The sequence below is a fragment of the Anser anser genome (assembly GCF_964211835.1).
Source record: "Anser anser genome assembly, chromosome: 2".
Taxonomy (NCBI): domain Eukaryota; kingdom Metazoa; phylum Chordata; class Aves; order Anseriformes; family Anatidae; genus Anser; species Anser anser.
This window is the reverse complement of record NC_139721.1, coordinates 61607869-61620093: the sequence shown is the minus strand read 5'-3', so window position 1 is coordinate 61620093 and position 12225 is coordinate 61607869.

Here is a 12225-nt window from a genome sequence, read left to right as displayed (position 1 = left end):
TATTTTTACATAAATCCTGCCTTCCTTTACTTTACAACTGTTTCTCACTGGAGTTACTCCTGACTTACAATACTAGGTGTAAGATTACAAATAGGTCAACTAAATTTGTAGTCATTTAACTGCCTATTTATCACTTCATACTACTGAAAAACAATATGATTGCTGGGAGGAAGAGTGATTATTACTTTGTAACTTATTATTTCTTTGCTAATTGCTCCTTATTTTATACCTTATAACTCAGAACAAGGTTTAGAGTCCACAGTGTAAGAGAGTTATTGTTTGATGGTCGTTATCCCATTTATGGAGTATCATAAACATTGACAACATCGTTGAGAAGCCTTTCTACATACGGGCGGTTTTATCTCCTTCATAAAAACACTGTGATGGTAGCTTATTAACTGCAAGAAAGGCTAACCTATGAGGACAGGTAAAGAACTCTACTCGAATAGTTTGACTAAATGTTGACACAGATACCTTCTCCTTGGAATACAGTAAGTGTTTAAGCAGGAAGAAATTAGTTACAGGAAATTAAGAGAAGAACTAAAACAGCAGGATAAAGAAAAGGAGCCCTGATGTTTTTGTTTCTCTTGCCCTTTGAAAAGGTAAGCTATGCAGGGCAGAGATGGTCTCCTGCTTTGAGTTTCTCTTACTACATTAGGACAGCAGCCTCACTCGTTAACCAAGTGTTGATGCAAATAAGAGTAACTTCATTTCAGTGGCTCTTCAGCAAAACTAGTGTGCCTTAATTGTTACCTTAATTAAAAGTATCTTAACTAATAACAGTAGTAAGTTTGAGCGAGCAAATACATACGAAATATGCTGTGGGGAGGAATACTTCATTGGCAGAGAAATTATATGATGGTTTTCAGCACTACCTGTCACTCTCTAAGCAATTACCTCTAGCTCCAGCCGGCTATTTTTCATTTCTTGAAGGTGTATTTCAGGAGAAGTGGGAAGATATTGTAATGTCATAATCAGTGGTACCTGGTTATTATTGCAGCCTACTGTCATTTCTCAATATACCGCCTCCATAAAACTGAAATTATCCTTGTCTCCTAGTAGTGTAAATGTGGAACGGAGAGGCCCCTCCACACAACTCCCCAAAATATCTCTCCCTTTCTAGGATTTCTGTGTCTGCTCCCTGTGTAGCAGCAGCAAGCCCTTCCACCTCCTCACTCCTACCCACTTCATGCTGCAGCTTGAGGAGAATTTCCCAGCCATCATCTTTGGAGATGATCCTGACCGATGCCAAAATCTGAGACCACAATTTAAGCAGTGCTTCCCACTGCAAAAAGCTGTCAGACAGGAGAATGGGATTGCACTGGTAGGGAGGTGAAGAATCCTGAGACACTGAATAAACAGTTGTTACCGGAGCATCGATAATCCCACCTGGGTATGGCTCTGGAAGGAGGTTAATTTAGGAAAAACCTTCATACCCAGGCAGCAGGTCACATAGCACTTCGTGAAGGTTACAGACTGTACTCCGTGTGAAGCAACGGTGCTTAGCACCTTCCAGGAACAGGGCCACCAAGGTTCAGGACACTCTGAAACACCATGTTCTCACCACACAGCAGCCAGTTCAGCAAGCACTTTGTACACAGATTTCTGAGTATGCGGAGTTTAAATGACAGCCTGGGGAAGAACAAAAAAGTCCCTGGTCAAGCATCTTTTCCACTTCAGTGCATTGAATGCCGGGATAGGAGACTCTATTTTTTCCAAGAGCAAAACTGTAAATTTCTTTAACAGTTATGCAAAAGTATTTTCAGATATTAATCACACTGAAGTGATGGCAAGAGGTTATTCCAGTCTTGATATCCTTCAGACAGCTTTGCTAAGCCAAACCACAGCAGCATTCCCCTGAGGGTGATTAACGCCCTCCATGCAGGTGAGGCTCTTGCCCAGTAGATAACTCAGTCACATACCCAGACAGGAGCTATGCAGTGGCTAGAGTCAGAGGCTGGCTTTACGAGTTTGTGGCATTAGTCTGATGCTAACCATGCAGAACGTGTGTTTAGGCAGCTCTTCGCACCGCCATCTTCCAGAAAGAAACTGTCTGTGGGGCCCGGGAGTCAGCAGAGGCAGGAGACGAGTAGCTGAGGTGGTGGTGTGCACCGTGCCCCTCTTCCCCCATGCCTTCAAGGCTGGAGTGCTGAGGCATTAACCCGCCGTGGCACTTTGCTAATGTCCGTGTCCTGGCTGGGTGTCCCAGAAGCAGCAGCCTTTGAAGAAAGCCTGTGAGTGTTTTTCCATTGCAGCCATCCCATCTTTGAAGGCAACTTGTGAGAGTGCCAAAGCAAGCAGAGAGATTCTTTTGTTAACAAATAAGATTCACTCTAAAATAGCTTAAAAATACAAGAACTGTTCATACGCGTATGAATGTACACATGTATATGCATATGTGCATGCAAACACAGCTTGCATCTCATGGCAGCAGATGTTACTGTTGGAAGGTCTGTGTGGCTGTAACCTCCCTGAGGAGAAGCATGAGATATTTCACAGCACCTCTCTTCTATCAAAGTGCCCCTGTTTATATTAAGGGTAAAATAAACGCTGCTAGAGCCCAGAGCAGACGTGCACGTTAAGTTGAGCCTCTGCACCAGTGATGTGTTATGCAAATCACGCCATCGACGGCCCATTTTTGTGAAAGATGTGATATCATCTCAACAAAAGCAAAGAGACAGATAATTACAAGACTGGTGCCTTTGGTTAGAAAACTAATTCATATCTAGACACCTTATTAAATGCCTGCACGTAGGCTCTGAGCCTTCTAACAAGTGAAGTGGATCCATGACAAGCGGATTAGGATCTTTGGATGAGGTGCTATAATCTTAATTACAACTTCTGTGGAAAATGGGCCCCTACTTGTTCCACTAGGATTTATAGTCTGGACTTAAAATATTTTCCCCACAGATAAGTATTTTTTGCTCTGTTACAGTCTCTCCAAGCTGAGGAGAGGCTTCTTATATGTTCAAATAGCCTTCCAATAAAAGTGCAGCATGTGCCTTGACATGGCTTTGCATTTTATGCACTAGAGGAATCTGAACATTTAGAGGTGATGGTTTCATAGCTCTTAGCTTCCAAGTGAATCACAGTTCTGAAAATCAGTTTTGGATATAAACCATTAATCCAGCCATTAATCCTGCACTCCGAGTGCCTAAGTCCTTATATAAGTTTTGGAATTTTGGTTGAAATGATTTAAATAATTCATGAATATGCATAAAGTTTGTATCCATTCACTGCACTTCAGAGGGAAGGAAATCACATGTTGGTTACACATTGCCTGAATGACAAGACTCTTGCAGTTAAGATGAGTAACACAACCCTGGCTTTGGTTTTCATCTTTCTGAAGAGGGTTTTCTGCTCAGGGCCCCGAATACAAGGTTATAGTTACCTACCTTTGAGAGAAGGTGCTGGCCTGCAGGTGGTCTCTTTCTGCCATGCTGAGCTGAATTTGAGGCATCAGACAGCCCTCAGCTCGCTCCCTTAGCTTGCAGAGCTGCCTGACTGCTTGGATCCCCACCTGGCGCATCCCCCCCTGCTGCAGGGCTCCAGCCTCTCCTGCAAGGCTCTCACCCAACTGATCAGCATCCAGGCCCCTTCTGGGCTCCAGCCCTTCCTGCCACCGCCATCAGCAGCTTGCTCTGAAATCTAAAATTTGGGGAACAGAAAGCAGTCATGTGGCCAAGCACAAGGATGTGCGAGAGACAGAAGGACAAATACTGAAACATCAAAGGAAAAAAGGAAAACTTTTCTGCCACAGAGACGATGCTATGCAGCCAAAAGGGCCAAACATATCCTGGGCTGCTGCTAGCTGGTCAAGGGAAGGGATTGGCCTGCTCTGTTCTGGTGCAGCCTCACCTTGAACACTGCACACATTTTCTGGCACTACAGTATAAAAAGGACATAAATCTATTATAGAGCATCCAAAGGAGGGCTATGAAGATGGTGAAGAGTCTAGAGGGCGAGACTTATGAGTGGCTGAGGTGCCTTGGTTTGTTCGGCCCAGAGCAGAGCAGGCTGAGGGGAGGCCTCATGGCGGCCTGCAGCTCCCTGACGAGGGGAGCGGAGGGGCAGGCGCTGAGCTCTGCTCTCTGGGGACAGCGACAGGACCCGAGGGAACGGCATGGGGCTGGGACAGGGGAGGGTCAGGCTGCGCATTATGCCTTTATCAGAACAAAACCTAACATTGTGGTTAGCAGTTTTTTGTAGGTCAAAATCCTGGATTCCAGAATAGCACAAAAACTTATTCCTCTTGTGCTCTTAACTTTTCCATGGCACCTCCCCCCTTTCATGCTATAGAGGTTAGGATTGCTTTTTTTTTTTTTTCCCTTCATGTTGATAGCTATTGGAAACTGGCTAGGCAAGTAGATTTCTGCAACATAACCTACCTGAGAAGCACAAACAAATTTTACATGTAATTTAGGGCAGGTAAATAGGGACTGAAGATAATGGCATGATGAGATGCACCCAGATTTCCCAGCACATTTAGAGAAGCCCAGATATATTTATAATGCCAGCCTTTAATCTCCCCATTGGCAAACAAGTCAGCTTTCATTTATCTGATCATTCACTGTTGGGGCAAAGGAAAACTGACTATTAAAAGTATTGTCAGAGGCAGAACAGGTCTCCATTGCCAAAGCAGTAATTACGTGAAGAACTCATCTGTAGGAATCTGTCACTGGAACATGATGGACATAAGAAGATGAAGTCCAAACTGCCCGTTTTGTATCTTATGTGGGTGATTTCAGCCGAACACAGAGGTGCCACGGCTATCTAAGGTATTTCAACAGTGTGCAGCATTCCCCACCACATGTAAACACACCTGTTATCTATCTAAACTTGCTCCTCCTTAACTAGGAAGAGAGAATATACTCTGTGGAGATATTAAAAAGATAACTCATTTAGCTGAGGCTTTATGGGGATTCTGCAAGAGAGAAGCAAGTTTTTTCTCATAAATAGTCAAATTTCAAAGAGCCACATCTATAGCAAAATAAATAAATTAATAAATGTGTCAGCCTGAAGTAGCGCGGCTGATTCCTTTTGAATTATCTCAGCATGGTGTCATTTTATCCGGAGATTTCATTCATCGCTGTGACTGGTAATTGGGCCCTAAACTGGATAACAGATTTAGTGGGATCAAGCTCTCAAATTCAGAGCACCATGAAAACTCAGTTTTTCATCTTTAAACTGAAAGACAAATGGATGTTATCCAGGTGACACATGCCACTTTAAATGCTGAAGTAAGGAGTTTACAGGATAGGGTTTTTTGGCATTTGGTGCATTTCTTGTTAATATTAAGATACAAGTCACTCCTTGGCCTTGCCAATCTTGAAACTCTGAATATTGATGAGTCTGAAAAATGAGTGACAAAGCCAGAAAATTTATGCATCATTTGCCAATATCTGTTTTACCTGAAGTAACCAATTCTCCCTATTTATAGACTACAAGAGGCTTTTGGCTTTTTTTTTTTTTTTTTTTTTTTTTTTTTTTTACCATTTAGCTATGTTTGCTAGTTTTGATTGGCAGAATAACGTAGAAGGTTTAAAGGACTCAGGATGACATGCAAATTATATCAATACAGATAAAAGCATATTTGGAACAGATTAGTTACTATCCCTACTTTTTTCATTATATTCTTATCCAAAGTGTGTGAAATTAAGATTTACTGTCTCACTCTGTTACAAAGCAAGAGAGTTTCCAAACAATTATATTACAGGTTGAAATCCCTGTGCTCTGTACTTTTGATTTAGATCCAAAAGTAAAGTAGGCTCTCAGATTCATAGAACACTCTCATCTTATCACTCCAAACTCTTACATTCAGTAATTGCAAAAGACTAATACAGTGTGCCAGAGTGTTAATTATTTTTAATGAAAGCAGAGTGCTTTTGAATTTAGATGATTAGAAACAGGTACATACATCTAAGTGTATGAACAGATTACTAGGTACCTCTGTATATATTAGCCTCACTTCTGTGAGGATGTCTGTGAATTTAAGTGAATGAAAAGACTGCCCCATTGGAGACTATGTGCTATTGAAAAAAGTAAGTTAGTATTCCAGATTCCTTGGTTTTAATTTTAGTGTTAAGTCTCATTATTTTCAGAACCTTTCCTCTACATCCTTAAAGAGTTGTGACCCATCAGTGGCAGAGATTGAGTCATTAAAACTTTCTTCCACATAAATCAAATTACAGGAAAGAGATAGCGGAGTATTTATTACTGAAGCTCTCTCAGCTTCCTCTAATGAGGTCAGAGAAGCTGAGCAAGTTTTACATTTGGAGCAGATAATGCTAATCATCTGTTACTGAGCACTGCTTCAAGGTGACTGCTGTGTCCCACTAAATCTGTCATATTTGCTCATAGATAGTTGTGGAACTACAACGCATTAAAAAAGTGAAATGTATCAGCTTAAATATTAATATTTTAGGTTGATGACTCAATTACTTGTCATATCATATAGGAACACTTCCACAAAGTGAGCAATGTAATACAGGATATTTTTCTATTAATTTAGAACTCAGTACATCCCCAGTGCTCCCTTTTCCATGGAAAAAAATAAACTCAGATGTGTTTGCTGATTTTTTGTGTATTTCTATTTTAAATCAATGCATGAATTTTCAGTTAAAAACATTTGATTTTCCCTGTTTCTCAAATCCCTCCTCAAAAATCCCTTTAACTTTAAAAAAATAAGGACTTCTGAGTGGATTTTTTAAGGGTAATTAAACTATCATCTATAGGTATCAGACAACTCCACATAAAGCTTCCAAATATTACATGCAGCTCTACAAACCTAAAGTTCATAAACAGACAAATTCCATTAAACACCATTTCCACATCAGTGCAAAGGAATGTCAGCAAACTAAAGCCCAGAGGCTAACAAGTTCTGGCTGCCCTTACTTCAGGGACACATTTATACATTTACTTATACGTTTCATACGAAGCCTTTGACTATATTTCTGACACCCACTCCCTACCTCTTTCTCTTTCCAGTCTGTTCACATTCAAGTCCTCATTATTGACATCTCGAGATTGAAATTGTTGTGGGACTATTGATCATTGGTAACCAACATGTGCCTGAGCTTCTGAGGCAGATAGCTTTCCACCTTCTTGATATATACTTTTGAATCCAGTCAAAATTAAGACTGCCTTAAAACAACCATGAGCACCACTGTGCCTCGTTGCACAAAAGTTTAGGATATGGTTGACAATGCATAACAGGACATTTCTGAAAAACAAAGACTCAAAGCTGTGTAGAAATGAATGTGTTTAAGGTGGTCTTTTTTTTTTTTTTTTTTTAAAAAGTAACTCTACTGTCACTTAATTAATCCTTAGCATGAAATTTAATTCCCTTATATACTTTAGCAGCTATCTTGAAATTCAGGAATTAGCTACAATTTTGCATATATGAAGACTTCAGATTTGCTAATTGCTTTTACTTACTGTCCAAGAGAACAATAAAAACAGTTCTCCGAAGACTCACCTTTATATCAAGACATTTAGCTTGTTTATTTATGTAGACATTAACAGTGGTCTTCAAAGGATCCTTCCTTAAATGCTACTCGTATGCATTGCCCACGAACCCAAACTTTACTATGGCTAGTCCTTCTGTACAGACAACTTGATTATGATTGACCGCTGTGGGGCACATGTATTCAAAAAGCTAACACAGAAGAGGTGGCTCTACACAAAGACTTTCTTAAGTATCTTCCTGAAAACTGAACATATTTCAGTCTCAAATAGTATTTGGGCACTTTGTGCTGCGGGTCAGCTTTGTTGCTACAGATTATAGCTATACACTTAAAGTTATCGTGGTGGAATTCGCTTCTATTTTTTGTGGAGACCTCTGAGGATGCAACAGGTCTCATGATTCACAGGAATTGCTAAGAAATGATGATAAAAGAAGCTGTTCAACTGAATTTGTTACCTCATTTTTCAGACTAAAAGGCAGAAACATAAGAGGTCCACGGCCTGTCTTCATGATTGAGAAGAACATAAGCCTGCCCAGACAGAACGAGGACACTGCATACAAACATGCCAGCATTAGCCGGCCCGTTTTGTTGGCATGCATTTTAAGCAGTCCTCAAGAAATCTCAGAATCTCTAAGGATATGCAAAATTAATAGAAAGATGAATATTTAAAAACACTAGAAAAACATGCCTTAGCATTCAGGGTTTGTCATAACCTAACGTCATGATCTGGAATGGTATAATCAAGCTAGCAGGGGATAGAATCAAAATTATCCGCTAATAAGCTTTTCTGTGCAGACTAAGCGGATTCTCAGAAGAGTGATTTAAATCCTCTGCATAACTTTATTAATTATGAGGAAGATGATTTATTCAGATTGACTCCTCGTAATGTAAAAGCATATTTAACACATTTAACACATGAATCTATTTTAACGAAATGAGTTCAGATGACAAAAAGTTGTTTTTAAGCTAATACTTTGACAGAATGAAGAAACTCAGATTCTTTATCTAGATCACCTGTTATCTCCACTTCACATTGCTTCAAGATCAAGACCACAAACATGATGTTTTTGAATATAGTCCATCATGTAACCTTATGGAAAAAAGTTTTAATTTAGTTTCCACATCAAAATTCACTGTGCTAAACCAAAGGCGGCACCTTGTGATTGATAAGCCTAAAATGGATTGCCACACAGTTGATAATCAGAACTGCATTTTTATTATGCAGTATGCTTCCCAGTACAGCAAAAAAAAATAAAGAAAATTGACTTTTTAAAAGACATTTGGACTTATTCATTTAGTGATAGTTTGTAATAGCTCTGCCTACTTTGGGTACGTACTCTCTATCAAGATGCACTGTCATGGACTTTGCTAAAACACAAAACCTAGTGAGTAGTGAAATACTTGCCAGAAGTCTGCACTTCCTATTTTTGCAGTAATTTCACCATGTGGACAGGTGACTGTAAAATGCATATTGTAGATCTCCTTCTATTCTTGGTGTATTCTTGGTGTAAGAGAAATGAAAGTACACACCAACTTGACTTGAGAATAGCAGCATGCCCCTGACCATGAGATTTCCTGATTTCTAATCAGAAAATCAGGCTGTTATCGAACATTAGGAAACAGGGCAGAAGAATGCACCTAGCTCTTCCAAGCCTATAGATATTCTCTTTGTTGTCAGCCACCTGTCTATGAAGTCACCCTTCCCTTCTGCAAGTAATCCTATCAGGTCCCCAGAACTGATTTTCAGGTAACTGTTTCTGCTGACTTAAGTGGGGAAAAAAGTAGCTAAATGATGATATACAAACCTTCCCGCTACCTTTATTAAAACTCCAGTTTTTGAGTAAAGCAGTGTTAGGCAATTCCATCAAGTTTGTCTGGAAGGAAAATCTGGAAGGAAAACTGAACGAGAGAAGATTACATTGGGGGAGGAGATGAGGCAATGAGGAGAAAGTACAAAGGTGATCCAAGAACTTCCACGTTAGTATTTGAAGGAGTTTAGCATGGTTTGGCTAAACAGAAAAGCTCACCAATTTAAGACCATGTGGCGTCACCATGACCTCATTGCATTTGGGTCAACAGGCAATAAGCTGAGCTCCTGCCTTATTGAACCGTAACAGCCAAGTAGTAGATGAGTAAAACCAGGGTGTAAAAACACATTGAAACAAGAGTAAGCAGTAAGCTAAGCAGGCACACATTAGTACCCCTTATTGGCCCAACCAACTTTCAGACACAGATTAGAGAAGTGCATAACCCCATTCATTTTGATAGTTTTGCTTGTGTTTTCTTGTAACTAGAAAGCTAGCACATTTCTTCTCTGCTCAGAAAAATTGGAGACTGTAGCTGCTCACCTTTGTAAAGTTGTTTCAGGCATAACTCTGCCCCAAACTATAGTGAGTAGAGGTAATGAGCATGAGGAAGGAACTGCAAAACCAACAAGGATGTTTTCCAGTACTTACCACATGAGATATTTAGCACAGCGAAAATACACAGCAGCTACTTCGGCTAACCAACATCTGCAGTCTTACTCTGCTCCTGGTGCTACCTCTCCCTAACCAGAAACTGGTTTGGCAGTCAAGCCACTTCCCTTGGGAGACTTTTAATGAAAATATATTAAGGGACATTTATACAAGCGTTCGTGTTAAATGTTAACTGGAGCTGATCAACCTTTCAGTACACAGGTAAAAAACAAAGGTGTAAAGTTCTGCGTAGAAAATACCAAGCAGTCATACACCCAGCAGATGGTGCTACAATGTTGTGTTTCACTGATGCTTTTTTTTCCCCCATGTTTAACCGTTTCACATTTTATGTAGTGTCAAACTTCTGTCTTCTGTGAATGCTGCTATTGAAACAACTTGGGCTACTGAGAACATAAGCAAACCCTTTGTGCAGTGCACAAGCATGCAAAGATGTAGCAAACCACGTTTCTGCAACAGAGTTTCCCATAAGTCTTCAAGGAGCTAGTTTTGAAGCAGGTGAAGCAGGCAGACAGCAGAAGCAAGCAGGTGCCGCCTGTCCTTTTTGCCCGCACTGTCCATTCAAGCCACATACAACTACTTCTGGGGTCTCTTTAGGCTGTGACAAGAGACAGCAAGCTTTACTGTTGAAATAACACAGATTCCCAATTTTAATATTATACATCTAAGCAAAAGTGAAGTCCCTGTAGTCTCATGAAGGACGCAACACTTTAGCAACTTACTCAACTGCTTAAATAGGCCCCTTCATTTTGCTCAGACCAAATCATTTTAATCTTTTTTCGCAGGAGTCTGACACTCCCCACATGATGAAATATTTCTGCTGCCTATCCAACAGGATCAGCTTCCAAGCCTCTTCCACAAACCCCTTAAGTTACTTTGCTCTGTTTTGGACATTCTTCACAACTCTGCCATACTGTGATTATTCAAGAAGTGTTGGATATGGTGCAGTATCTTCAGTGCAGAACTTGAAGAAATTAACTGGTTCTCAGAACTACAGCTACAAGTGACATTAAAACTACAAGCATGCTTGCTTTCTGAGCATAGTTCATGACATTAACAACTTTGCCCAAATAAGCTTCTCTACACATTGAGAAACTAATAGCTCAGCCCATGAGGTAAATTTTTTGATGCTTTTCAAATTCACAAGAAGATAAGCAATATGAACTCATCAGTTGCCATGCAATTATCTTCTCAGGTAAGTTACCCCCCTTTAAAGTATGAATTGTCAATTCAGTAACTGAGAAAGCTGCATTAAACATAGACTGTTTGGACTGGTTATCCCATGTAACATCTTGGTCTCCACATACAGGTGACCTTTGAACATGTAAGCATGCCAGCCTCATGCACAAGCTGCAGGTTATACCAGGCTCGTTCCACCATCACTGGCAGGTGAGAACCTAGCAGCCCACTACCCAGTGTTTCCAGAGATGCTTGGTGCTTGTAAGTACTGACATGGCCCTGTGACATGGGTCTCAGCCTGTACCCCAGCTGCAAGTGCAAAATTTAATGATACTAGGTCTCAGGCCATCAACTTCTATAAAAAACATAAGCAAGCAAGACAAGTTTTACAGTGAGAACTGAAGCCTCCTTCCTGCCCCAATAGCCGTCCACAATTAAGACTCCAGATTGAGCAACAATAAAAGCCAGACAGACAGGACATTCCTGCCCTCCGTCCCCTAGGGAGGAAGCAGCAGATGCTGCTGTTTAGCAGTACACAGGACTGCACAACTGCACCATGCTCTTAAGCAGTTCCCAGAGCAAAGCATCATCACTTAAAATAGCTGCCTAGCTTAGCCTGCTACCACTGGTCAGGCAGTTGAACAAGTGAGCCTAATCCAGTTCAGACCAGCACATGTAACAGTTGGTTTTGACATAACACCAGAAGTCTTGGAGATGAGTGTTTCCCATAGACACCCTGAAGCTGAATATCAGTCAGTAGTTGCAGTGAGTGATGCTCCTCTCTCCAATTCTGCCTACAAATCCCACCCACTCCCTTTCACTATCACTTGTTTTAGTGTAATGTCCTGGCTTACAGAGCCCAAACTGAACACTTTGAGCTTTTCTCTCAGTTGAGCAGGATTCTGCGACATCAGCTTCAAGTCGGCAAGCTGTTACAGAAGCAAGGCCTAAAAGTACTTCGGAATAAAAACTTTGTTTCCCAGGAAGTTTGTGTAGCCATGTTGTCCATCTACTTCTACAGAGATAGAAGAGCTCCTCCCAAGTTGCTTGAAATTGTTTACTTTTCTTCCCAAGTCATTACTTAAACCTTAGAAACAAAGAGCCAA